The sequence below is a fragment of the Triticum urartu genome, chromosome 5A (genome assembly GCF_056163025.1).
Source record: "Triticum urartu cultivar PI428250 chromosome 5A, HENAU_Tu73, whole genome shotgun sequence".
NCBI classification, from domain to species: domain Eukaryota; kingdom Viridiplantae; phylum Streptophyta; class Magnoliopsida; order Poales; family Poaceae; genus Triticum; species Triticum urartu.
This window is the reverse complement of record NC_141877.1, coordinates 586506924-586534778: the sequence shown is the minus strand read 5'-3', so window position 1 is coordinate 586534778 and position 27855 is coordinate 586506924.

The following is a 27855-nucleotide window of genomic DNA, read 5'->3' as shown; positions in this document are numbered from 1 at the left end:
AGCGTGAGTGTTTTTCGAACCCCCCTCTACATTGCACACGGGCCTCCTTTTATATGCTCAAGGGGTCACCAACAGGTGGCAACAGAGGCAAAGGGTAAAAATGGAAAGGTGCTGCGGTAGGTATAGCTACCTGCTACAGTGTGTCATACCTAACCCTGACGACAGGGGACAAGGACATTAAATACCCGTCTGTGTCGCCTAAACAGTGCAAAAAGGGACCGTCAGGGACGCCACCGCTCGCCACGATGGCGATCTTGTCAGCGCCGCTTGCCACCGCGCACCGCAAGCTGCACAGCCTCCCGCCACGTACGCCTGGAGGGGTCCCAGAGCGACACGTTGGTGGATGTGCTGGAGCGCGGGCACAGTGGTGGCTTGCCGCGGCAAGCGCCCTGCCGCTGTCGTCGTCTTGTCGCATCCGGGAGCTTGTCGCTCACCGGGCCTTGCCGGGACGCGTGACGCGCCGCGGCAAGTTCCTTGAAGTGCCTTGGTAGGCCTTCCCGACAAGCTCCTCTCGCCGGGGTCTTGAAATGCCTTTGTTGGCCTTCCCGGCAAGCTCCTCTTGCCGGGGTCTTGTCTCCTTGACTTGGATACTTTGTTCTTGAATGGCTCCAAAGGAACCACGGAGGACCTTGGCGGTCACCCGGCAAGCCTTGCCGCGGGACGCTGCGACTGCCCGTGCACAAGTTCGGGATACTAGGGTACCCCTACTCTAGTACACCGACAGGAGCCCCCGGGCCTGGGCCATACACGGTGCCGAGCGCTATTGGGCCAGGCCCAAAACAGGGCACGGGCACGCGCGGCCTAGGTTACGCCGTATCCTTCTCCGTATCCACCGCGCTCTCCCCGAACGGCACGCGTTGAATGCGGCGTCGTGGGAGAGATCGTGGGTGGTTACTTTATTCGGAAATGCGGAACGTCCGCCCCCTCCCTCTTTATAAGCAGGGGAAACAGGGGCAGCTTGCCCGTTCGCCCGTTGCTGCTTCCAATCTCAGAAATCTCCGCCACTCCCTCGCCGTCCCAAAGCTGAGAGAGAGAGAGAGCCGTGCTCCGCCCCCCATCGCCACCAGCCCCACCGACGCCGTCGACCTCCTCCACTACTTCCGCCATGGCTCCAAAAGCCGACAAGGGGAAGGTCGTGAAGTCGACCGAGGCGCAGCGGCTTGCGGCGCTGCGGAAGGAGCGAGCAGTCTTCCCCCCCAAGCTTGCCGCGAAGGAGCTGAGGGAGAACTACTACCTCTTCTGGTCGACGGAGACGCAAGCGCACCCGCGCACGAAGGTACTCCCCGCCGCCGCTTGGAAGAAGGCCCCAAATGGATACCCCTTCTTCGCATTGTTCTTCTACTGCGGGCTCTGCCCGCCTTTCTCTGAATTCTTCTGCGACATCATGAATACCTACGGATTCCACCTCCTTGACTTCACCCCCAATGCCGTTCTGACCATGGCAGTTTTCGCACATCTCTGCGAAAACTTTGTCGGAGTCCACCCCAATGTAGCCCTCTTTCGCCACTTCTTCATACCCCGAGTAGAGAGAGGAGAGACTCTATCCGGCGGAATCGCCTGGATCTCAAGGGCCGGCAAGAAGGAAACCTATCTGGAGGGAGAATTCCGCGGCAAGTGGGAGGAGTGGAGAGCAGACTAGTGCTGGATTGACGAGGAGAACCCGCAGCCATTCACCACCCGGCGCAAAACCCCAGTAGCACGCGGCAGCGATTGGAGTGTCGTGGCCCCAGAAGACGACATGCTGAAGATTGCCGTCACCAGGATCCTGCGCCTCAGGCTTACCGGGCTTACTGTAGGCGCTGTTGGCGCAGACTTTCTTCGCCGCCGCATCGCCCCCCTGCAGGAATGGGGGAGGCCCACTTGGGAGTTCAAGAACGCGGCGTACATCATGAGGCTGCGTCCGGGCCTCAACTTCAACTTCACAGTTCTGGAGCTCAACGCGATGCTGCAGGAGCTCTTCAAGTATGACCCCCAACATCCCGAAGTTTTCAGGTTGCCGGGGGGCGTCGTTCCGCTGTGCAACAATTCCTCGCTCGACCGCATCCGTGCAATGATGCCGGAGTGCGATTCGCATGGAATTGTGCCAACTTGGCAGGAGCCTGCAAACGACGTCGTGCAGCAGTTCTTCGATGACTTGGTAGAAGTGCCGATCCGCTCCGACGAGAAGGATGGCCTCACCCGCGACACCACCGACGAGGAGATGACGCGCATCGCCACTAGGTTGGAAGAGGCGGCGGCAGCCGCGGCCGCGGGTGAATTTGGATTCACCGTGGAGGAGGCAGATGCAGCAGAAGCGGCAAGCCGTGCCGAGCGAGGGGAGCCCGCCGGCAAGAAGGAGCTTGCCGGGCGTGACGCCGAGCCGAGCGAGCCCGCCAAGGACACGAGCGGCTCGTTGGAAATCAACTCCTCTTCCTCCTCATCTTCGGGCAGCTCGCCGCAAGCAGAGCCTCCATCCCCACCAAGAAGGCGTCTCCGCAAGGCCGGTAACGTGGCGGAGCGGCAAGCGGGTCAACAGTCGCCGCGCCGCGTGACACGCTCCACCGCGGCAAACACCGTTGCCGCGGGAGCGCCTCATGCTGCGACGGCAACTGGAGCGGGGTCTAGCCAGACCACCGCTTCAGTTCCTGCCGCTGCTCACGCTGCACCGGCAGCCGGGGCGGGGTCGTCTCAGACCACCGCCACTGCTCCCGCCAAGCGGCCAAGGGAAGCTTCTCCTCCGCCTCCTCGCGCCGGGCGCGCGCCGGACTTCGACTTCTCCGCGTTCAGCTCCGACGAGGAAGAAGAAGAAGAAGAGTAAGCTTCTCTTGCTGTACTTGCATTTCTTCAATCCTTGCTGTTTGTCTTGTTTCTCACTTGCTTTTCTCTGAACTTGTTCCTCTTCAGGACTCTAGCTCAGAGAGCAGCAAAGAGGGCCAAGGTCCTGGTGATCGTCATCGAGGACGAACCTACTGCGACAGCAGGGGGTGCGCCCAAGACATCCTTGCCGGACCCGGCAACTTTTCTCCAGAGCAGCCCCCAGCGTAAGTATATGATTTACTTTCCGCTGCGAGGCGCGCATGGGTACTTGTCTTTGCTGATATCTGCTTGCTAATTTGTGTAGGAGCAGAGCAGCCCCACCAGGAGCCAAGGGAGAATCCCCCGACAAGGGAGAACTCTCCGGCAAGGGAGGGCTTCCCGGCAAGGGACAGCACCAGCGGCCCCCCGACGGCGGAGACCACGACTGCAGAACCCGGCACAGGTACTCCTCTTGCTTCAAAATTTCCCTGAGGTTCTTCTTCTCTTGATCTTCTTGGGTTTTTGCTGGATTTTGTTTGACTCTTCTCCCCTTGCCGGCTGTCAGACCCATCTGCTGCGGAGCAGATGGAGACCGAGGTCGCCGCCGAAGAAGCGGCCGGTGCTGACGATCCCGCCGGCGCAGAGGCCGCCAAGGCTGCCGCCGCGGCAACTGGTGAGGGATCTGGCGATCGTACTGACGGCCCAGAGGCCGCAGGAGCGCCAGGCGCTACGCCGACCGCCGACCCGTCCGTCGAAGCCGCAGCGCCAAACTCCGAGGAGCCCCAGCCGGGCGTCTACTTGAAGGCCGGCGACAACGTCTTCATCAACCTCCCCTGGGCGTTAAGCTCCAGGGCGTCGGTCGAGGGAGAGATCTTCGACGGGGAAGTGCTTGCCTCCGCTGGGTTGACGGTGGTTGATGCGCCAAGCAGCAGCAACGAGCCTGAGGAGGAGCGGCTGCTGCGGAAGCTGGTGTCGCTCTACCGCGCACGGCAAGACAAGCTGAAGTCCCGCGAGGCGCTTGTCGCAAAGGCGGGAGCAGACATTGAGAAGCGCACGGAAGAGCTCGGGGGTTTCCACCGGGAAGCCCTCCGATCCCTGGCGGAGGAGCGGGAGCAGCTTGCTGAAGCGCAGAAGGACTTCTTCCTCGAGAAGGCCGAAGTCGAAGAGCAGCAGCGGCTTGCCGCTGTGAAGCTATCCGCGGAGGAGGGCGAGCTGGCGCAGCGGAAGGTCAATCTTGACGCCCACGAGGAGGAGCTTGCCGCGCGCGAGGAAAAACTCGGCGGAGCCCTCAAACAAGCAGAGGACGCCGCCGCCGCCGCCGCCGAGGCCGCCAAGGAGGAGTTGAAGACGAAGGTGGCGCGGCTGGAGGCGGATCTTGCCGAGAAGGGCAAAGAGCTCAGCGCCGCCAAGGACTCCAATGCGGGTCTTGAGTCGAAGTTGACTGCTTTGACCAAGACGCTGGACGGCGCCAAGAAGCAGGAGGCGACCTTGAAAGAAGAGATCAAGGCCGACAAGGCGCTGCTGGAGAGCATTGCCGCCACCCAAAATGCCTTCAGGAAAAATGTGGAGCACTGGACGGAGAGTCTTGTGGATGCTGCCACAGATATTGACAAGGAGTTGGCGCAGCTGGGGATGGAGGATCTCGGGTATCCCTCCGACGAGAACCTCCAACCCAGCGCCAAGCTCGTCTTGTTCTTCAAGGGCGTGGCGACAGCCCTCCAGCGACTCCGGGAGAGGATCCCCAAGCAGCTGGCCGACGAGTCGCGCAAGATCTGCGCGGGAGCTCTTCAGAAAGTGTTGATGAAGGTGGCCTTCCGCAATCCGGGCCTCAACTTCACCAACGTCCTCAAGACCCTGCCGCCGGATGCTGATGTGGAGGCGCTCAAGGTCCTCGTCGCACCCATTGTGGACAAGGTGAGCGGGATCAAGAGGATCGAGGGCGATCGCGTAGATTATGCCGCCCATTTCTTCTTTTCTTATCGCTGTTTATCATGTTATGAAAACAATCTGTTAGAGCTGCGACAAGCTATCTTTGTAATATAACTCTACTCTAGGCAATGATTGCAACGTTATTCCCTTTACTTGATTCCTCCCTTTGTATGTCTTTTTACCCTACGCTTTTAGGGAACTTGCCGGTGCAGGCACCAGAGCCGCGAGCGCTGAGTGCGGGACGTCAGCAGCCTGCTGGCGGTGCCGCTACCGACAAGAAACCTAGTCGCAACTAGTTGCAGCTCACTTAAGTTGTTGAGCGGACTCGAAACAAAGTAAGGGCGCAACTAGCTATGAGTTGGTTCCTCCGCGCACAGGTTTTCCATACAAAGTGCGGTCGTTCAAGGGAGATAACTTAAAATTTAAAAAATCTGATTGCTCAAACTTTGGCAACTTAGCTTTTCTGTTGTTTGCTTCCCGGCAAGGCGAAACTTTCGTGAACGACGCCTGGTCCATACCATCGTCTTCTCCTTCCCCCCCCCCCCCCCGGCAAACTTGTGGGCGAGGGGAACCTTCCTTTCAAAAGAAAGAAGAGACAATACAGATATGGAGCTTTACGGCTCATTATTGCTTACCGTGGAGTAGGTGCTGCACAAAGTGTTAGATCATATATGCCAAAAAATAAGAAGCATGAAATCGACAAAATGTGCGGAGTACATGAGCTTTACTTATGCATGGGGTCTGTGCCCGGCTTTGTACAAAGGATTACATGCAACAGCGGTAAGACTTGTACAAAAGGTGGTTGCCGGAACAGGTTCCGGCAACCGCGCCTTACGGGTAAAACTTACGAAGATGGTCAATGTTCCAGGAATTGCTCACCGGAATGCCATCTTCGGTCTCAAGGCGGACAGCGCCAGGCCTAGTGACTCGTTTCACCCGGTAAGGGCCTTCCCACTTCGGCGTCAACTTGTTGGAATTCTGGCGGACTGAACACGACGAAGAACAAGGTCGCCTTCCTCGAGACTTCTGGCATTAACTTTGCGGCTATGGTAGCGGCGCAAAGCTTGCTGGTAGCGAGCAGCTCGCACAGCAGCCTGAAGACGGTCTTCCTCAAGGAGCAGTGCGTCATCTTGTCGCAGTTGCTCTTGCTCAAGCTCATCGTAAGCGAGCACTCGAGGTGACCCGTATACGAGTTCCGTGGGGAGAACTGCCTCTACTCCATAGACTAGAGCGAAAGGTGTCTGGCCAGTGGCTCGATTTGGCGTCGTCCTGATCGACCAAAGAACCACCGGCAGCTCCTCGATCCAGTTTCTTCCGCACTTGTGCAGCCTGTCGAAAGTTCTGGTCTTGAGCCCGCGTAGCACTTCAGCATTTGCCCTTTCCGCTTGACCGTTGCTTCTCGGGTGAGCAACAGAAGCGAAGCAGACCTTGGCGCCAAGATCTTGGACGTACTGCATGAAGGTGCGGCTCGTGAATTGTGTACCGTTGTCGGTGATTATCCTGTTAGGGATCCCGAAGTGGCAAACAATCGACCTGAAGAACTTGACTGCTGACTGTGCTGTCACCTTCCTCACTGGTTCCACTTCTGGCCACTTTGTGAACTTGTCGATTGCTACATACAAGTACTCAAAGCCCCCGACTGCTCGGGGAAAGGGGCCGAGGATGTCGAGCCCCCAGACCGAAAATGGCCAGGATAAAGGGATCGTCTGGAGAGGTTGAGCTGGTTGGTGTATCTGCTTGGAATGGAACTGGCACGCTTCACACTTGGTTACTTGTGCAGTTGCATCCTGGAGGGCTTTCGGCCAAAAGAAACCTTGCCGGAATGCTTTGCCGACAAGTGCTTTTGCGCCAATGTGGTGACCACATATGCCTCCATGTATCTCTGCCAACAGCTTTTGTCTGTCTTCCCGGTGAATACACTTCAATTTCACACCGTTGAGTCTTCTTCTGTACAGTGTCTTGTCGACAAACTGGTACATACTTGACTGCCGGGCTACTCTTTCCGCTTCTTCTTGCTCTTCGGGAAGTTCTCATGTCTGAAGGAAACGGACAATCTGTTGTGCCCATGCTGGAGCTTGTGGCTCGACAACAAGGACTAAAGGCAAATTTGCTGTTGCGGGAACATCCGCTTCCACGGCGAGAACCTGCGGCTCCGCCGGAGCTTGACATTCCCCGGCAAGTTTGCCGGAGCAAAACTTGTCGGGATCTTCTGCTTCGACGGAACAAACCCTAGGGTTTGCCAGAGCAGATTGCTCCTCAGCGCAAGGCAAATCTATTGCTGCGGGGACGTCCGCTTCTACGGCGAGAATCTGCGGCTCTGCCGGAGCTTGACGTTCCCCGGCAAGCTTGCCGGAGCAAAACTTGCCGGGAGCTTCTGCTTCAACGGAACAAACCCTGGGGTTTGCCGAAGCAGACTGCTCCTCAGCGCTCTTGGCGTTGATCTTGGGGACTGCTGCGGGAACATCCGCTTCTACGGCGAGAACCTGCGGCTCTGCCGGAGCGTGACGTTCCCCGGAAAGCTTGCCGGAGCAAAACTTGCCGGGAGCTTCTGCTTCAACGGAACAAACCCTGGGGTTTGCCGGAGCAGACTGCTCCTCAGCACCCTTGGCGTTGATCTTGGGGACCTTCTTGGCGGCGGCGTCGGGAAGCTCTGCCGGCAAATAGTCACCGAAAATCAACTTCCTCTTCTTGCTCTGTCCAGTTGATGGTGTTACGGACGGTTGAGTCAGCTTGAGCACAAAAATCCCTGGTTCCACAGGTAACTTAAGCGCGGCGCACTTTGACAGGCCATCGGCAATGGCGTTCTGAGCTCTTGGAACATGTTCCATTTGTAGGCCGTCAAAGTGCTCTTCTAGCTTTCTCACTTCGTCGACGTAAGCTTCCATCAATGGACTCTGATAACTCTTGTTTACTTGACGGACGACAAGCTGCGAGTCACCCCTGACAATGAGCTTCTTGATCCCAAGGTCTGCCGCGATCCTGAGACTGGCAAGCAAGCCTTCATACTCTGCAGTATTGTTTGTTGCTTGCTCCTTGGGAAAGTGCATTTGGACTACGTACTTGAGGTGCTCTCCGGCGGGTGCGACAAGCAGCACGCCAGCGCCGGCGCCTTGCAGCGAAAAGGCACCATCAAAGTACATCAACCACTCTTTGCTTGCTTCCTTGACGGGGATGCTTGTTTCTGGAATCTCTTCATCTGGTGTTGGGGTCCATTCTGCTATAAATTCTGCCAATGCTCTGCTCTGAATAGTTGAAGTGCTCTCAAACTTGAGGCCAAAGCTTGACAGTTCCAGTGCCCACTCAACGATCCTGCCTGTCGCTTCTGGATTCTGTAGTATCCTCTTCAGCGGAAAGCGAGTGACAACTGTGATCTCATGTGCTTGGAAGTAATGGCGCAGCTTTCTCGAGGCCATGAGAAGGCTGAAAAGCAATTTCTGCATGCCAGAGTACCTTGACCTAGCCCCCTGTAGAAGGGAACTGACAAAGTAAACTGGGCGCTGCACCATTTTCTTCTGTATCTCCTCGTGTATCTGCGCAGATTCATCTTTGTCGGGACCAGAGCTTGCCGGGGAAGCCCCTTGCTTGTCGCTGGATGCGCTTGCCGTGGTTGCTGGCTCGTCATCTGCCTCCCTCTCTGCTACTAACGCAGCACTAACCACTTGATTGGTTGCCGCTATATACAGCAGCAACTTCTCTTGTGGCTTAGGTGCGACAAGTATTGGAGGGGAGGACAGGTATCTCTTCAAGTCTTGCAGCGCAACCTCTGCTTCCGGAGTCCATTTCATTGGACCTGCCTTTTTCAATAATTTGAAAAATGGCAGGGCGCACTCAGCAGACCTAGAGATAAACCTGCTGAGAGCAGCCACGCAACCGGCAAGTCTTTGTACATCATTGACGCGCTTTGGTGCTTCAATCTGCTCAATGGCCTTGATTTTGTCGGGATTGGCTTCAATTCCCCGCTGAGACACGAAGAACCCGAGAAGCTTGCCGGAGGGGACTCCAAACACACACTTCTCTGGGTTGAGCTTGAGGCTGATCTTGCGCAGATTTGCGAAGGTCTCGTCTAAATCTTGAATCAGAGTTGCCCTGTCCTTGCTCTTGACCACTATATCATCCATGTATGCTTCCACATTTCTGTGTATTTGCGGCTCAAGAGCGACATGAACTACCCTTGCAAATGTTGAACCAGCATTTTTTTATCTGAAAGGCATCCGTATGAAACAGTACGTGCCACATGGAGTAATAAATGCGGTCTTCTCCTCATCTTCTTCTGCCATGAAGATCTGATGATATCCTGAGTATGCGTCAAGAAATGAAAGCAAATCACATCCGGCTGTGGAGTCAATAATCTGGTCAATGCGCGGCAAAGGAAATGGGTCTTTGGGACAAGCTTTGTTAACATCGGTAAAATCGATACAAAGTCTCCATTTCCCGTTTGCCTTGCGCACGACTACAGGATTGGCCAACCACGTAGGATGGAGCACTCCTCTGACAAGGCCTGCTGCTTCCAGCTTCTTGATCTCTTCTGCAATGAATTCTTGGCGCTCCACTGCTTGTTTCCTAACCTTCTGCTTGACGGGCCGCGCATGAGGACAAACGGCAAGGTGGTGCTCAATCACTTTCCTGGGAACACCGGGGATGTCAGACGGTTGCCACGCAAACACGTCGACATTCGCCCGCAGGAAAGCAACGAGCGCACTTTCCTATTTAGGGTCGAGAGTGGCACTGATGGTGAAGGTACCACCAGTGCCGTCCTCCTTGGTGGACACCTTTTTCGTCTCTGGCGGAGCTGCCATCGTCTTCTTACACTTGCCGGTGGAGCTCGATGGTGCGTCCTCGATGGCAGCGCAGCACTCCGAAGAGGTGCGCTTGCCGGAGTGGGCATCAGAACTCTTGCCGGACTTGGTCTTCTTCTTCCCCCCGGGAGCTTCAGCGGCAAGTGACTTGTGATCTGCTGCGGCTGCTGCTTCCCAGTAGATCTTGTCGGTGCAGATAAGAGCATCCTTCTTGTCGCCAGGGACAGAGATGACGCTTATTGGGCCTGGCATCTTCAGCATGTTGTATGCGTAGTGAGAGGCCGCCATGAACTTGGCGAGTGCTGGACAGCCAAGTATCCCATTGTAAGGCAATGGAATATCGGCAACGTCAAAAGTGACCCTCTCAGTCCTGAAGTTTAGCTCGCTGCCAAATGTTACTGGCAACGTGACCTTCCCCTTCGGCTTGCTCCTTCCCGGGTTGATTCCTTGGAATGTGCCGGTTTCTTCAAGCTCGCTGTCAGGGATCTGGAGTTTCTGGAGTATAGTGGAGGAGATCAGGTTCAAGCCGGCCCCGCCGTCAACTAACATCTTAGTGACCTTGAGGTTGCGGATAGTTGGTGAAACCAACATCGGCAAGCACCCGACCGCAGTTGTGCGATCAGGGTGGTCCTCAATATCAAAGATGATAGGCATGCTGGACCATTTTAGAAGCTTGCGTGACTCGATGGGTGGTTCTGCTGCATTGACTTCCCGCGCCCACTGCTTGAGTTGGCGGTGCGAAGTATGCAGAGAAGCACCGCCATCAACGCACAAGACTTCTGTGGCTTTCTGGAACTCCTGCTCACTGGTCTCGACATCATCCATGTCTTCGTCGTCGTCGTCGTCTTCATCGTTGTCGCGACCGCGGGGAGGTCTGTCTCCTTGCCGCTGCTTGGCCTTGCCGCGGCGTCCTCCCCGGCCGGCGCGCTTCTTGCCGGATTCTCCAGCACCTCCTTGGGCCCTCTCCTTGTCGCGTCGCTCGTACTTAGCTTTTTGCTGCTGGACAAGCTGCTCGACTTTCTTGCAGCTCTAGAGGTCATGGCCCTTGGTACGGTGAATCTTGCAGTACTGCTTGTCGGTGCCGTCCTGCTTGTCGGCGACCGCCACAGCCTGGCAGTTGGCGCATGCGGCAATCTCCTTGCCGGAGCTACCAACTTTCGCCTTCTTGGTGCCACCTTCGTTGCCGGACTGCTCAACGACTAGCACCTCTTTGCCTTTCTTCTTCCTGTTCCGCCGCCGGTTTTTCTTTGTTGGGGCAGCATCCTCGCTGTCAGATCCTTCTGCTCCGGTCTTCTCTCCGGGGAGTTTCCTTCCTCCCTCAGCGCGTGCACACTTGTCGGCCAGGGCATACAGCTCACTGACGTCTCTGATCCTGCACATCGCCATCTCCTCCCGCATCCTGCGGTTACGCACGTTCTGATGGAACGCGCTGATGACCGCGGCGGGGTGGACGTCTGGGATGTTATACTGTACACGGCTGAACCTCTGAATGCACTTGCGCAGGGGCTCTCCTTTCTTCTGGGCGAGCAGATGAAGGTCGCTCTCTTGGCCATGAGGTTTGTGGCCGCCTGTAAAGGCGCCGACAAACTGATGGCATAGGTCTGCCCAGGAGGATATGGAGTTGTCCGGCAAGTGCATGAGCCAGGACCTGACGTTGAGCTTGAGCACCAGCGGGAAGTAGTTGGCAAGGATCTTGTCGTCCCGCCCCCCGGCAGCCTGCACCGTGATGGTGTAGATGCTGAGGAACTCCGACGGATGCGTCTTGCCGTCGTACTTCTCCGGTACGTCTGGTTCGAAATTCTTCGTGCTGGGCCACTGGACTTGCCGCAGCTCACGAGTGAACGCAGGGCAACCTACCGCGTACGGCAAGTCGCCTGGTTCCCCTGGCGCATGCATGTCGACAGAGGGCCCAGCGCGCTGGTCTGATTGACGTCGTGCTTCTCTTCAGCGCTCGATGCGAGTACGAGCGTCTTCTTGTTGTCGTTCTTGAAGAACTTGGCGCTGATCGCGACGAGCTCGCGGGTCTGATGACGCGGTGGAGTCGCTGTCGAGGTGGATCCGGCGAGACGGCGATCTTGGCCTTCGGGGTGGAGAGTGCACAGTAGTTGCACCCCCACCGGTCTTGTCGCCACCGACTCGTGCCTGGCTGACCGGCTGCGGTTGCGACGTGCTCGGCTGCCGTTGAGTGTCGCCGTTGGCGAAGCCGATGAGACTCTGAATGGTAGCCCTCCAGTCGTCGATCTTGTCCGCCGTTGGAGGGTAGTCTAGGAGCAGTTGAGCTCGCGCCAAAGCTTCTGCTGTAGTGGCGGGTGGTGGTGGCGAACGGTGCGAGGAGCGGGATATGCTCGGACTTCTAACTATGTTAGAAGGAGCAGTATCCCGTCCAGGCGACCGTGCCTCGCTCGTGCCAGCATGTTGACGTGCATGGTGGTCTTGAGCGCTCCGAGATCCACCAGCTCGATCTTGGTCTAGCAGACGCATGGTACCGTGAGTACCATGACGCTGCCGGTCCCGCGCCTCCTAAGATGGGCGCGGTGCATGTACGGACGCCGAGGTCTTGGAGTGCGCCCGGTCGTGGTGGGAGCCGGCTACGCCACCGATGGGCAGCGCAGCCTTGTCCTTGGACCTGGCAGCACCGTGAGCTCCCTCGTCGACGCGCGTTCTTCCGCCGGCGCCTGCCCCATCAGCCGTTTGCTCCGGCGATGGTGGGTTCGGCGCGGACGGAGCAGCCGCCTCCGAAACCTTCTTCTTCGGCAGCATGTTGATGAAGATGATCAAGATCTAGCTCGCGAGAACGCCGGATCTGGTTCACACAACTTCGACGCCCCCTACCTGGCGCGCCAAAGATGCCGGGGTACTGATCCACGGGCACCTATGGGACCGGCGGACCGAGTCCCTTTCGGTTCGGCGGGGGCGGAGATCATGCAAAGAGCAAATCGAGGCAATACACGCGAGCGATTTACCCAGGTTCGGGCCGCACGGATGCGTAAAACCCTACTCCTGCTTTGTGGTTTGTATTGATTTCTTGCTCGGGAGCGCGGAGTGCTACAGTACACACCAGCAGCTAGCGAGACCGAGCGTGAGTGTTTTTCGAACCCCCCTCTACGTTGCACACGGGCCTCCTTTTATATGCTCAAGGGGTCACCAACAGGTGGCAACGGAGGCAAAGGGTAAAAATGGAAAGGTGCTGCAGTAGGTACAGCTACCTGCTACAGTGTGTCATACCTAACCCTGACGGCAGGGGACAAGGACATTAAATACCCGTCTGTGTCGCCTAAACAGTGCAAAAAGGGACCGTCAGGGACGCCACCGCTCGCCACGATGGCGATCTTGTCAGCGCCGCTTGCCACCACGCACCGCAAGCTGCACAGCCTCCCGCCACGTACGCCTGGAGGGGTCCCAGAGCGACACGTTGGTGGATGTGCTGGAGCGCGGGCACAGTGGTGGCTTGCCACGGAAAGCGCCCTGCCGCTGTCGTTGTCTTGTCGCATCCGGGAGCTTGTCGCTCACCGGGCCTTGCCGGGACGCGTGACGCGCCACGGCAAGTTCCTTGAAGTGCCTTGGTAGGCCTTCCCGACAAGCTCCTCTTGCCGGGGTCTTGAAATGCCTTTGTTGGCCTTCCCGGCAAGCTCCACTTGCCGGGGTCTTGTCTCCTTGACTTGGATACTTTGTTCTTGAATGGCTCCAAAGGAACCACGGAGGACCTTGGCGGTCACCCGGCAAGCCTTGCCGCGGGACGCTGCGACTGCCCGTGCACAAGTTCGGGATACTAGGGTACCCCTACTCTAGTACACCGACAAGAAGTTTCTCTCTTCTCCGGTGGTTCTTGGTAACTCGGATATTGATCTTATTCTCGGAATGGATTGGCTTTCTAAGCACAAGGCACATCTTGATTGTGCTGCAAGGCGGATTCAATTGACTCATTCGTCTGAGGATGTAATTGTCTTTGCCGCTCGTGATGATACCATCCGTCTGTTTTCTCTCAATGAGAAGGGTGAACTGGATGCTATCTCGCAAATTCCAGTCGTTTGTGAATATCAAGACATCTTTCCAGAAGAGCTCCCAGGAAAGCCTTGTTGGGGAACGTAGTAATTTCAAAATTTTCCTACGCACACGCAAGATCATGGTGATGCATAGCAACGAGGGGAGAGTATGATCTACGTACCCTTGTAGATCGCAACGGAAGCGTTGACACAACGTTGAGGAAGTAGTCATACGTCTTCTCGATCCGACCGATCCAAGCACCGTTACTCCGGCACCTCCGAGTTCTTAGCACACGTTCAGCTCGATGACGATCCTCGGGCTCCGATCCAGCAAAGCGTCGAGGATGAGTTCCTTCAGCACGACGGCGTGGTGACGATCTTTGATGTTTCACCGGCGCAGGGCTTCGCCTAAGCTCTACAACGATATGATCGAGGTGGAATTTGGTGGTAGGGGGCACCGCACACGGCTAAGGAACGATCTCATTGATCAATTGTGTGTCTAGAGGTGCCCCCTGCCCCTGTATATAAAGGGGCAAAGGGGGAGAGGTGCGGCCAGCCCCTTGGTGCGCCAGGAGGAGTCCTACTCCTACCGGGAGTAGGACTCCCCCCTCCAATCCTATTCCAACTAGGATTCTCCAAAAGGAAAAGAGAAAGAGGGGGGCCGGCCCCTTCTCCTAGTCCTAATAGGACTAGGGAAGGGGGGGAGGCACGCAGCCCTATGTGGGCAGCCCTTTCACCTTTCCACCAAGGCCCATGTTGGCCCATTTGGCTCCCGGGGGGTTCCGGTAACCCTCCCGGTATTCCGGTAAAATCCCGATTTCACCCGGAACACTTCCGATGTCCAAACATAGGCTTCCAATATATCAATCTTTACGTCTCGACCATTTCGAGACTCCTCGTCATGTCCGTGATCATATCCGGGACTCCGAACAACCTTCGGTACATCAAAATGCATAAACTCATAATAACTGTCATCGTAACGTTAAGCGTGCGGACCCTACGGTTCGAGAACAATGTAGACATGACCGAGACACGTCTCCGGTCAATAACCAATAGCGGGACCTGGATGCCCATATTGGTTCCTACATATTCTACGAAGATCTTTATCGGTCAGACCGCATAACAACATACGTTGTTCCCTTTGTCATCGGTATGTTACTTGCCCGAGATTCGATCGTCAGTATCCAATACTTAGTTCAATCTCGTTACCGGCAAGTCTCTTTACTCGTTCCGTAATGCATCATCCCGCAACTAACTTATTAGTTGCAATGCTTGCAAGGCTTAAGTGATGTGCATTACCAAGAGGGCCCAGAGATACCTCTCCGACAATCGGAGTGACAAATCCTATTCTCGAAATACGCCAACCCAACATCTACCATTGGAGACACCTGTAGTACTCCTTTATAATCACCCAGTTACGTTGTGACATTTGGTAGCACCCAAAGTGTTCCTCCGGTAAACGGGAGTTGCATAATCTCATAGTCATAGGAACATGTATAAGTCATGAAGAAAGCAATAGCAACATACTAAACGATCGGGTGCTAAGCTAATAGAATGGGTCATGTCAATCAGATCATTCAACTAATGATGTGACCTCGTTAATCAAATAACAACTCTTTGTTCATGGTTAGGAAACATAACCATCTTTGATTAACGAGCTAGTCTAGTAGAGGCATACTAGTGACACTCTGTTTGTCTATGTATTCACACATGTATTATGTTTCCAGTTAATACAATTCTAGCATGAATAATAAACCTTTATCATGATATAAGGAAATAAATAATAACTTTATTATTGCCTCTAGGGCATATTTCCTTCAGTCTCCCACTTGCACTAGAGTCAATAATCTAGTTCACATCTCCATGTGATTTAACAGCAATAGTTCACATCACCATGTGATTAACACCCATAGTTCACATCGTCATGTGACCAACACTCAAAGGGTTTACTAGAGTCAGTAATCTAGTTCACATATCTATGTGATTAACACCCAAAGAGTACTAAGGTGTGATCATGTTTTGCTTGTGAGATAATTTTAGTCAACGGGTCTGTCACATTCAGATCCGTAAGTATTTTGCAAGTTCTATGTCTACAATGCTCTACACGGAGATACTCTAGCTAATTGCTCCCACTTTCAATATGTATCCAGATTGAGACTTAGAATCATCTGGATCAGTGTCAAAAACTTGCATCGACGTAATCCTTTACGACGAACCTTTTTGTCACGTCCATAATCGAGAAACATATCCTTATTTCACTAAGGATAATTCTGACCGCTGTCCAGTGATCTACTCCTAGATCACTATTGTACTCCCTTGCCAAATCAATGCAGGGTATACAATAGATCTGGTATACAGCATGGCATACTTTATAGAACCTATGGCCAAGGCATAGGGAATGACTTTCATTCTCTTTCTATCTTCTGCCGTGGTCGGGCTTTGAGTCTTACTCAACTTCACACCTTGTAACACAGGCAAGAACTCTTTCTTTGACTGCTCCATTTTGAACTACTTCAAAATCTTGTCAAGGTATGTACTCATTGAAAAAACTTATCAAGCGTCTTGATCTATCTCTATAGATCTTGAAGCTCAATATGTAAGCAGCTTCACCGAAGTCTTTCTTTGAAAAAACTCCTTTCAAACACTCCTTTATGCTTTACAGAACAATTCTACATTATTTCCGATCAACAATATGTCATTCACATATACTTATCAGAAATGCTGTAGTGCTCCCACTCACTTTCTCGTAAATACAGGCTTCACTGCAAGTTTGTATAAAACTATATGCTTTGATCAACTCATCAAAGCATATATTCCAACTCCGAGATGCTTGCACCAGTCCACAGATGGATCACTGGAGCTTGCACATTTTGTTAGCACCTTTCGGATTGACAAAACCTTCTGTTGCATCATATACAACTTCTTCTTTAATAAATCCATTAAGGAATGCAGTTTTGTTTATCCATTTGCCAGATTTCATAAAATGCGGCAATTACTAACATGATTCGGACAGACTCAAGCATAGATACGAGTGAGAAGCTCTCATCGTAGTCAACACCTTGAAATTGTCGAAAAACTTTTGCGACAATTCTAGCTTTGTAGATAGTAACACTACTATCAACGTCCGTCTTCCTCTTGAAGATCCATTTATTCTCAATTGCTTGCCGATCATCGGGCAAGTCAACCAAAGTCCAAACTTTGTTCTCATACATGGATCATATCTCAGATTTCATGGCCTCAAACCATTTCGCGGAATCTGGGCTCATCATCGCTTCCTCGTAGTTCGTAGGTTCGTCATGGTCAAGTAACATGACCTCCAGAACAGGATTACCGTACCACTCTGGTGCGGATCTCACTCTGGTTTACCTACGAGATTCGGTAGTAACTTGATCTGAAGTTACATGATCATCATCATTAGCTTCCTCACTAATTGGTGTAGTAGTCACAAGAACAGATTTTTGTGATGAACTACTTTCCAATATGGTAGAAGGTACAATTACCTTATCAAGTTTTCTACTTTCCTCCCACTCACTTCTTTCGAGAGAAACTCCTTCTCTAGAAAGGATCCATTATAAGCAACGAATGTCTTGCCTTAGGATCTGTGATAGAAGGTGTACCCAACAGTCTCCTTTGGGTATCCTATGAAGACATATTTCTCCGATTTGGGTTTGAGCTTATCAGGATGAAACTTTTTCTCATAAGCATTGCAACCCCAAACTTCAAGAAACGACAACTTTGGTTTCTTGCCAAACCATAGTTCATAAGGCGTCGTCTCGACGGAAATAGATGGTGCCCCTTTTTAACGTGAATGCATCTGTCTCTAATGCATGATCCCAAAAACGATATTGGTAAATCGGTAAGAAACATCATAGATTGCACTATATCCAATAAAGTACGGTTATGACGTTCGGACACACCATTATGCTGTGGTGTTCCAGGTGGCGTGAGTAGTGAAACTATTTCACATTGTTTTAACTGAAGACCAAACTCATAACTCAAATACTCTTTTCCACGATCAGATCGTAGAAACTTTATTTTCTTGTTACGATGATTTTCCACTTCACTCTGAAATTCTTTGAACTGTTCAAGTGTTTCAGACTTACGTTTCATCAAGTAGATATCCCCATATCTGCTCAAATCATCTTGTGAAGGTCAGAAAATAATGATACCTGCTGTAAGCCTTAATATTCATCGGACCACATACATCAGTATGTATGATTTCCAACAAATCTGTTGCTTGCTTCATTGTTCCGGAGAACGGCGTTTTAGTCATCTTGCCCATAAGGCATGGTTCGCAAGCATCAAGTGATTCATAATCAAGTGATTCCAAAATCCCATCAGCATGGAGTTTCTTCATGCGTTTTACACCAATATGACCTAAACGGCAGTGCTACAAATAAGTTGCACTATCATTATTAACTTTGCATCTTTTGGTTTCAATATTCTGATTATGTGTATCACTACGATCGAGATCCAACGAACTATTTTCATTGGGTGTGTAACCATATAAGGTTTTATTCATGTAAATAGAACAACAATTTATTCTGTTACTTAAATGAATAACCGTATTACAATAAACATGATCAAATCATATTCATACTCAACGCAAACACCAAATAACACTTATTCAGGTTCAACACTAATCCCGAAAGTATAGGGAGTGTGCGATGATGATCATATCAATCTTGGAACCACTTCCAACACACATCGTCACTTCGCCCTTAACTAGTCTCTGTTCATTCTGCAACTCCCGTTTCGAGTTACTACTCTTAGCAACTGAACTAGCATCAAATACTGAGGGGTTGCTATAAACACTAGTAAAGTACACATCAATAACATGTATATCAAATATACTTATGTTCACTTTGCCATCCTTCTTATTCGCCAATCACTTGGGGTAGTTCCGCTTCCAGTGACTAGTCCCTTTGCAGTAGAAGTACTTAGTCTCAGGCTTAGGACCAGACTTGGGATTCTTCACTTGAGCAGCAACTTGCTTGTTGTTCTTCTTGAAGTTCCCCTTCTTCCCTCTGCCCTTTTCTTGAAACTAGTGGTCTTGTCAACCATCAACACTTGATGTTTTTCTTGATTTCTACCTTGATTTCAGCATCACGAAGAGCTTGGGAGTCGTTTCTATTATCCCTTGCATATTATAGTTCATCACGAAGTTCTACTAACTTGGTGATGGTGACTAGAGAATTCTGTCAATCACTATCTTATCTGGAAGATTAACTCCCACTTGATTCAAGCGATTGTAGTACCCAGACAATCTGAGCACATGCTCACTAGTTGAGCGATTCTCCTCCATCTTTTAGCTATAGAACTTGTTGGAGACTTCATATCTCTCAACTCGGGTATTTGCTTGAAATATTAACTTCAACTCCTGGAACATCTCATATGGTCCATGACGTTCGAAACGTCTTTGAAGTCCCGATTCTAAGCCATTAAGCATGGTGCACTAAACTATCAATTAGTCATCATATTGAGCTAGCCAAACGTTCATAACGTCTACATCTGCTCCTGCAATAGGTCTGTCACCTAGCGGTGCATTAAGGACATAATTTTTGTGTGCAACAATGAGGATAAACCTCAGATCACGGATCCAATCCGTATCATTGCTACTAACATCTTTCAACACAATTTTCTCTAGGAACATATCAAAATAAACATATGAAAGCAACAACGCGAGCTATTGATCTACAACATAATTTGCAAAATACTACCAGGACTAAGTTCATGATAAATTTAAGTTCAATTAATCATATTACTTAAGAACTCCCACTTAGATAGATATCCCTCTAATCCTCTAAGTGATCACGTGATCCAAATCAACTAAACCATAACCGATCATCACGTGAGATGGAGTAGTTTTCAATGGTGAACATCGTTATGTTGATCATATCTGCTATATGATTCACGCTCGACCTTTCGGTCTCCGTGTTCCGAGGCCATATCTGTATATGCTTGGCTTGTCAAGTATAACCTGAGTATTCCGCGTGTGCAACTGTTTTGCACCCGTTGTATTTGAACGTAGAACCTATCACACCCGATCATCACGTGGTGTCTCAGCACGAAGAACTTTCGCAACGGTGCATACTCAGGGAGAACACTTCTTGATAATTTAGTGAGATATCATCTTATAATGCTACCGTCAATCAAAGCAAGATAAGATGCATAAAAGATAAACATCACATGTAATCAATATATGTGACATGATATGGCCATCATCATCTTGCTTCTTTGATCTCCATCTCCAAAGTACTGTCATGATCTATATCGTCACCGGCATGACACCATGATCTCCATCATCTTGATCTATATCAATGTGTCATCGCCTGGTCGTCTCGCCAACAATTGCTCTTGCAACTATTGCTATCGCATAGCGATAAAGTAAAGCAATTATTGGACGCTTGCATCTTATGCAATAGAGAGACAACCATAAGGATTTTGCCAGTTGCTAATAACTTCAACAAAACATGATCATCTCATACAACATCTTATATCTCATCACGTCTTGACCATATCACATCACAACATGCCCCTGCAAAAACAAGTTAGACGTCCTCTACTTTGTTGTTGCAAGTTTTACGTGGCTGCTACGGGCTTAAGCAAGAACCAATCTCACCTACGCATCAAAACCACAACGATAGTTTGTCAAATAGACTCCATTTTAACCTTCGCAAGGACCGGGCGTAGCCACACTCGGTTCAACTAAAGTTGGAGAAACAGTCACCCGCAAGTCACCTATGTGCGAAGCACGTCGGGGAAACCGGTCTCGCGTAAGCGTACGCGTAATGTCGGTCCGGGCCGCTTCATCCAACAATACCGCCGAACCAAAGTATGACATGCTGGTAGGCAGTATGACTTATATCGCCCACAACTCACTTGTGTTCTACTCGTGCATATAACATCAAACCATAAAACCTAGGCTCGGATGCCACTGTTGGGGAACGTAGTAATTTCAAAATTTTCCTACGCACACGCAAGATCATGGTGATGCATAGCAACGAGGGGAGAGTATGATCTACGTACCCTTGTAGATCGCAACGGAAGCATTGACACAACGTTGAGGAAGTAGTCATACATCTTCTTCCCGATCCGACCGATCCAAGCACCGTTACTCCGGCACCTCCGAGTTCTTAGCACACGTTCAGCTCGATGACAATCCTCGGGCTCCGATCCAGCAAAGCGTCGAGGATGAGTTCCGTCAGCACGACGGCGTGGTGACGATCTTTGATGTTTCACCGGCGCAGGGCTTCACCTAAGCTCTACAACGATATGATCGAGGTGGAATTTGGTGGCAGGGGGCACCGCACACGGCTAAGGAACGATCTCATTGATCAATTGTGTGTCTAGAGGTGCCCCCTACCCCCGTATATAAAGGGGCAAAGGGGGAGAGGTGCGGCCAGCCCCTTGGTGCGCCAGGAGGAGTCCTACTCCTACCGGGAGTAGGACTCCCCCCTCCAATCCTATTCCAACTAGGATTCTCCAAAAGGAAAAGAGAAAGAGGGGGGCCGGCCCCTTCTCCTAGTCCTAATAGGACTAGGGAAGGGGGGAGGCACGCAGCCCTATGTGGGCAGCCCTTTCACCTTTCCACCAAGGCCCATGTTGGCCCATTTGGCTCCCGGGGGGTTCCGGTAACCCTCCCGGTATTCCGGTAAAATCCCGATTTCACCCGGAACACTTCCGATGTCCAAACATAGGCTTCCAATATATCAATCTTTACGTCTCGACCATTTCGAGACTCCTCGTCATGTCCGTGATCATATCCGGGACTCCGAACAACCTTCGGTACATCAAAATGCATAAACTCATAATAACTGTCATCGTAACGTTAAGCGTGCGGACCCTACGGTTCGAGAACAATGTAGACATGACCGAGACACGTCTCCGGTCAATAACCAATAGCGGGACCTGGATGCCCATATTGGTTCCTACATATTCTACGAAGATCTTTATCGGTCAGACCGCATAACAACATACGTTGTTCCCTTTGTCATCGGTATGTTACTTGCCCGAGATTCGATCGTCAGTATCCAATACTTAGTTCAATCTCGTTACCGGCAAGTCTCTTTACTCGTTCCGTAATACATCATCCCGCAACTAAATTATTAGTTGCAATGCTTGCAAGGCTTAAGTGATGTGCATTACCGAGAGGGCCCAGAGATACCTCTCCGACAATCGGAGTGACAAATCCTATTCTCGAAATACGCCAACCCAACATCTACCATTGGAGACACCTGTAGTACTCCTTTATAATCACCCAGTTACGTTGTGACGTTTGGTAGCACCCAAAGTGTTCCTCCGGTAAACGGGAGTTGCATAATCTCATAGTCATAGGAACATGTATAAGTCATGAAGAAAGCAATAGCAACATACTAAACGATCGGGTGCTAAGCTAATAGAATGGGTCATGTCAATCAGATCATTCAACTAATGATGTGACCTCGTTAATCAAATAACAACTCTTTGTTCATGGTTAGGAAACATAACCATCATTGATTAACGAGCTGGTCTAGTAGAGGCATACTAGTGACACTCTGTTTGTCTATGTATTCACACATGTATTATGTTTCCAGTTAATACAATTCTAGCATGAATAATAAACCTTTATCATGATATAAGGAAATAAATAATAACTTTATTATTGCCTCTAGGGCATATTTCCTTCATGCCTCCGCACCGGCCAGTTGAATTCGTTATTGATCTTGAGCCTAGTACGGACCTGTGTGCAAACGTCCTTACAAGCTCGGACCTGAAGAGTTGAAGGAGTTGAAGAAACAACTCGATGAGCAAGAGAGAATGGGTCTCATCCGGCCTAGTTCTTCTCCGTGGGGTTGTGGTGTTCTTTTCGTGAAGAAGAAGGATGGATCGGACCGACTTTGTGTTGATTACCGACCATTGAACAAGAAGACCATCAAGAACAAATACCCACTTCCCAACATCAATGAGCTGTTTGAACAATTCAAAGGTGCCCAAGTATTCTCCAAGCTTGATCTCCGCATGGGTTATCATCAGATTCGTATCCGTGAGCAAGATATTCCCAAGACGGCTTTCATAACAAGCTTTGGTTCATATGAATACACTGTCATGTCTTTTGGCCTCGTCAACGCTCCTTCGACGTTCTCTCGCATGATGAACTTCATCTTCAACGCCTACACCAATGACTTCGGTTTGGTCTATCTCGACGACATTCTGGTTTTCTCCAAGAACAAGGAAGATCATGCCAAGCACTTGCGTTTGGTGCTTGATAAGCTCAGGGAACATCAGTTCTACGCCAAGTTCTCCAAGTGTGAATTTTGTCTTGATGAGGTCCTTTATCTTGGTCATATCATCTCTGCCAAGGGCATTGCCGTGAATCCTGAGAAGGTGTCTGCAATTGTGAATTGGGAACCTCCTCAGAATGTGAAGCAACTCTGCAGTTTCCTCGGTCTCGCAAGCTATTGCCGAAGATTCATTGAAAACTTTTCTAAGATCGCGAAGCCTCTCTCAAATCTTCTCCAGAAGCACGTCAAGTACGTTTGGTCTCCGGAGTGTGATTTTGCTTTCAACACTTTGAAATAGAAGTTGATCACTGCTCCAGTTCTGACTCCGCCTGATGAATCCAAGCCGTACGAGGTCTTTTGTGATGCCTCTCTCCAAGGTCTCGGTGCAGTTTTGATGCAAGAGAAGAAAGTTGTTGCTTATACCTCTCGCCAGCTGAAGCCTAATGAGAAGAACTACCCCACTCATGATCTCGAGTTGGCGGCAGTTGTGCATGCTCTGTTGACTTGGAGACATCTTCTATTGGGAAGAAAAGTGGACATTTTCACTGATCACAAGAGTCTCAAGTACATCTTCACTCAGCCTAATCTCAACCTCAGGCAAACTCGATGGGTCGAAATGATTCAAGAGTATAATCCGAGTATCGAGTATACTCCAGGCAAGGCCAATGTGATCGCTGACGCTTTGAGCAGGAAAGCATATTGCAACAGTCTGATTCTTAAGCCTTATCAACCCGAGCTTTGTGAAGCTTTCCGCAAACTGAACCTGCAAGTTGTTCCTCAAGGTTTCCTCGCCAACCTTCAAGTCTCTCCTACCTTAGAAGACCAGATTCGCCAAGCCCAGCTTCTTGATGCTATGGTGAAAAAGGTGAAGATTGGGATTGCCAAGAGTCAGTCCAAGTACAAGTGCTACCGCCTTGATGACAAGGACACTCTCTTCTTCGAGGATCGAATTGTTGTACCCAAAGGTGACCTCCGTAGAGTGATCATGAACGAGGCTCACAATTATCTCCTCTCCATCCACCCTGGGAGTACGAAGATGTATCAGGACCTCAAGCAAACTTATTGGTGGACTCGAATGAAGCGCGAGATCGCTCAATTCGTGAATGAATGTGATGTCTGCAGAAGAGTGAAGGCAGAACACCAAAGGCCAGATGGTCTCCTCCAACCTCTTGCCATTCCAGAATGGAAGTTTGACCACATGGAAATGGACTTCGTGACTGGGTTTCCAAAGTCCAAGCGTGGCAATGATGTGATATTCGTTGTCATCGACAACCTCACCAAAGTGGCTCACTTTCTGCCTATCAAAGAGTCGATCACTGCAGCTCAATTGGCGGAACTCTATACCTCTCAAATTGTCTCTCTGCACGGTATTCCTCAAGTGATATCTTCAGACCGTGGCAGCATCTTTACCTCCAAGTTTTGGGATTCTTTTCAGAAGGCCATGGGCACCAACATCCGCTTCAGCACTGCTTTCCATCCTCAAACAAGCGGTCAAGTCGAGCGTGTCAACCAGATTCTTGAAGATATGCCCAGGGCTTGTGTGATCTCCTTCGGCATGAAGTGGGAGGATTGTCTTCCTTATGCTGAATTCTCCTACAACAATAGTTTTCAAGCAAGTTCGGGCAAGGCCCCATTTGAAATTCTATATGGCAGGAAGTGCCATACCCCTCTCAACTGGTCTGAAACCGGTGAACGCCAGCTGCTGGGTAATGACTTAATCACAGAGGCAGAAGAAATGTGCAAAGTCATTCGCGATAACCTCAAAGCAGCCCAATCCCACCAGAAGAGCTACTATGATAGTAAGCACCGTGATTTGGCTTTCGAGATCGGAGATCATGTTTACCTCCGCATCTCTCCTATGAAAGGTACTCGTCGCTTCGGTATCAAAGGGAAGCTTGCCCCCAGATACGTGGGACCTTTCAAGATTGTCAGCAAGAGAGGCGACCTCGCCTATCAACTCGAGCTTCCGTCAAACTTTGCAAATGTTCATGATGTGTTCCATGTCTCTCAGCTTCGAAAGTGCTTCAAGACTCCTGACCGCACAGTCAACTTCGAGGACATTGAGCTCCAAGAAGATCTCTCTTATCGTGAGCACCCAGTTGCTATTCTCGAAGAGACTGAACGCAAGACTCGCAACAAGTCAATCAAATTTCTCAAAGTCAAGTGGTCACACCATTCCGACCGTGAAGCTACCTGGGAAAGCGAGGATCACCTCTGTTCTGAGTACCTGGCATTCTTTTAGTCCTAGATCTCGGGACGAGATCCTTTCGTAGTGGTGGAGTGTTGTAACACCCCGGATATTACTTTCCCAATTTGTACTCCGACTCTTGCCGTTTCCGGCGTTAAGTTATATTTATTTCTCGGGTTCGGGTCTTTGTCTCCGTGTGTTGTTTTTCGTTGTCATGCATCTCATATCATGTCATCATGTGCATTGCATTTGCATACGTGTTCATCTCATGCATTCGAGCATTTTCCCCGTTGTCCGTTTTGCATTCCGGCGCTTCGTTCTCCTCCGGTGGTCATTTCTAGCTTTCTTTCATGTGTGGGGATTGAACATTTCCGGATTGGACCGAGACTTGTCATGCGGCCTTGGTTTACTACCGGTAGACCGCCTGTCAAGTTTCGTATCATTTGGACTTCGTTTGATACTCCAACGGTTAACCGAGGGACCGAAAAGGCCTCGTGTGTGTTGCAGCCCAACACCCCTCCAATTTGGCCCAAAACCCACCAAACTCTGCTCCATCACCTAGAGCGTTCGATCACGATCGCGTGGCCGAAAACCGCACCTCATTTGGACTCTCCTAGCTCCACTTATGCCTATAAATAGGACCCCCCGAATTTCGGATCTCTCCCTCTCCCCGAAACCCTAAATCCTTCTCCGCCGCGCCGGACATGTCCGACCCGCGCCGGACGTGTCCGACCCGACGCCCGCCGCCGCCGCGTGGCTCACGCCACCTCATCGCCGCCGCGGCCCAGGAGGCCCAGATCGGGCCCCCGCGAGCCCGAGCCACCCCCGCGCCTCCTCACCTCGACCGCCGCCGCCTCTCCCAGCTCCGGTGGGCGCCGCCGCCGCGGGCCACCGCCCGGCCGCCGCGCGCCGCCGCGCCAGCCGCCTCCTCCTCCTCCGTCTGGCCGCTCCGGCCTCCTCCTCGCCGCGCCTCGGTGCTCCGGCCGGCGCACCCCGGCCTCTCCTCGCCTGGCGACCCCTCCTACTCCGGCCGCCGCCGTCCTCAACGCCGGCCAACCTCAGGAGTCGCGCCGGTGAACAGTGATCTCAGATCCAGATCTAGATCCGGTTGACTTTTCTCCTCCGAACCCTAATTTTTGAGCAAACTTTGACCTGTGATATCTCCGCATCCGTAGCTCCGATTTGGACATATAGTATATCAAAATGTTCGTCCCGACGAGTACATCATTTCATTCCATTGCATCATTTTCATTTGAGCTCATATTGATGCCCGAAATGCTGTTATAAGGAGGCTTCGTGAGTTAATTGTCAGATCTGCTAGTTCATCTTAGACTTTTGTCATTTTTGCCATGATTGTTGTGTGCATGATATGCCTGTGAGTCCTTCATATGTTTTGTTAAGCATCTTGTTATCTTTCCAGAGGTGCAACCCATGCATTTTTAGGATGTGTGTGGTGACTTGTGCAAGCTTGCAAAGTGAGGCACCCGGTAAATCAGTTTTCAGGGACTTAGTAGTTTTCACTAAGTCTGGGATTATTTAGTTCATGATGCCATATGTTCTTGCTGTTTCCTAGTGATCCGTGCCTCTTTTGAGGATGATCAGTAAAGGAGTTTTGTTAATCTTGTTATGATCTATCCATACATGTCTTTACTTGCAATTATGGAGCACCCTAGCTTGAGTCAATCGAGCTCTACTTTTGCTTCATGGTGAATCTAGGCAGATCGTCAACTTGTTTGCGATTTTGCCGATGTTATTGTAGTTGATCCGTGCATGCTATGCCATTGTTCTTGCCATGTCTAGCTTGATTATTGTGCCTTCTTAATGGATGTATGCTTGCCTTGCCATGACCTGCACCGTAGTGAGTGCATCGAGCTCGTTTACATGCCTTCGTGAGTTAAATTTCAGCATGTCTCAGTTTTCACTAAGTCTGAAAACTGATTGTGTTTTAGCTATGTTCGTGTGCTTGTTAGTATATTTTGTCATCCCTTTTGGCCCCAGGTCACTTAGGATCTTTTGTTAAGCTTGTTGAGTAGCTCCATGCCATGTTCTTCATTGTCTTAATCAGGTCCTATAGCATGTTGTTTTGCTGCTCCGAAGAGGGCTTCATGATCTGAAATTTCAGACAAGTGTTAATTTCACTAAGTCTGAAATCTGTTTTGCATTTGCGTTTTTGCCATGCTTGTTTGAACCTCATAATGGATGAATTGGCCGTGGATCAGTGCTAGTCTTTTGTTAAGAATCTTGAATTCTTCCCTGCCATGTATTTTGTTGTCATGTTTGAGTGCTGTAGCATGTTCATTTCATTGCATTTAGAGGCCTACTTGCTGTAAATCGCAGACCGGTGTCAATTTTGAATCGCTTGCCATTTCCAAACCGTAACTCCGATTCCGGCGTTCTTTATATCGTTTTCAAGCAATTTCATCCCATCTTTCCAGTGGAACACTTGGTTTTCCAAGTTGAGGCCAGGTTCATGCATTTCCTGTCATATCTTGTATTTTGCATCCCGCATCGCATCCCGCATAGCATACCATCATTGCATCTTATTGTTTGAGTTTGCACGTGGTTGATTGTATCCTTGTTGATTGTTTGTCTTGTTTGGGTAGAGCCGGGAGACTAGTTCGCTAACGAGGAGCCCGTTGAGTTTGCTTTTGAGGATCCAGTCAACTCTGACAGCTTTGCAGGCAAGATGATCATACCCTCGAAATCACTACTATCTTTGCTATGCTAGTTTGCTCGCTCTTTTGCTATGCCAATGCTACGATGCCTACCTTTTGCTTGTCAGCCTCCCAATTGCCATGTTGAACCTCTAACCCACCATGTCCTAGCAAACCGTTGATTGGCTATGTTACCGCGTTGCTCAGCCCCTCTTATAGCGTTGCTAGTTGCAGGTGAAGATTGGAGCCGTTCCTTGTTGGAACATT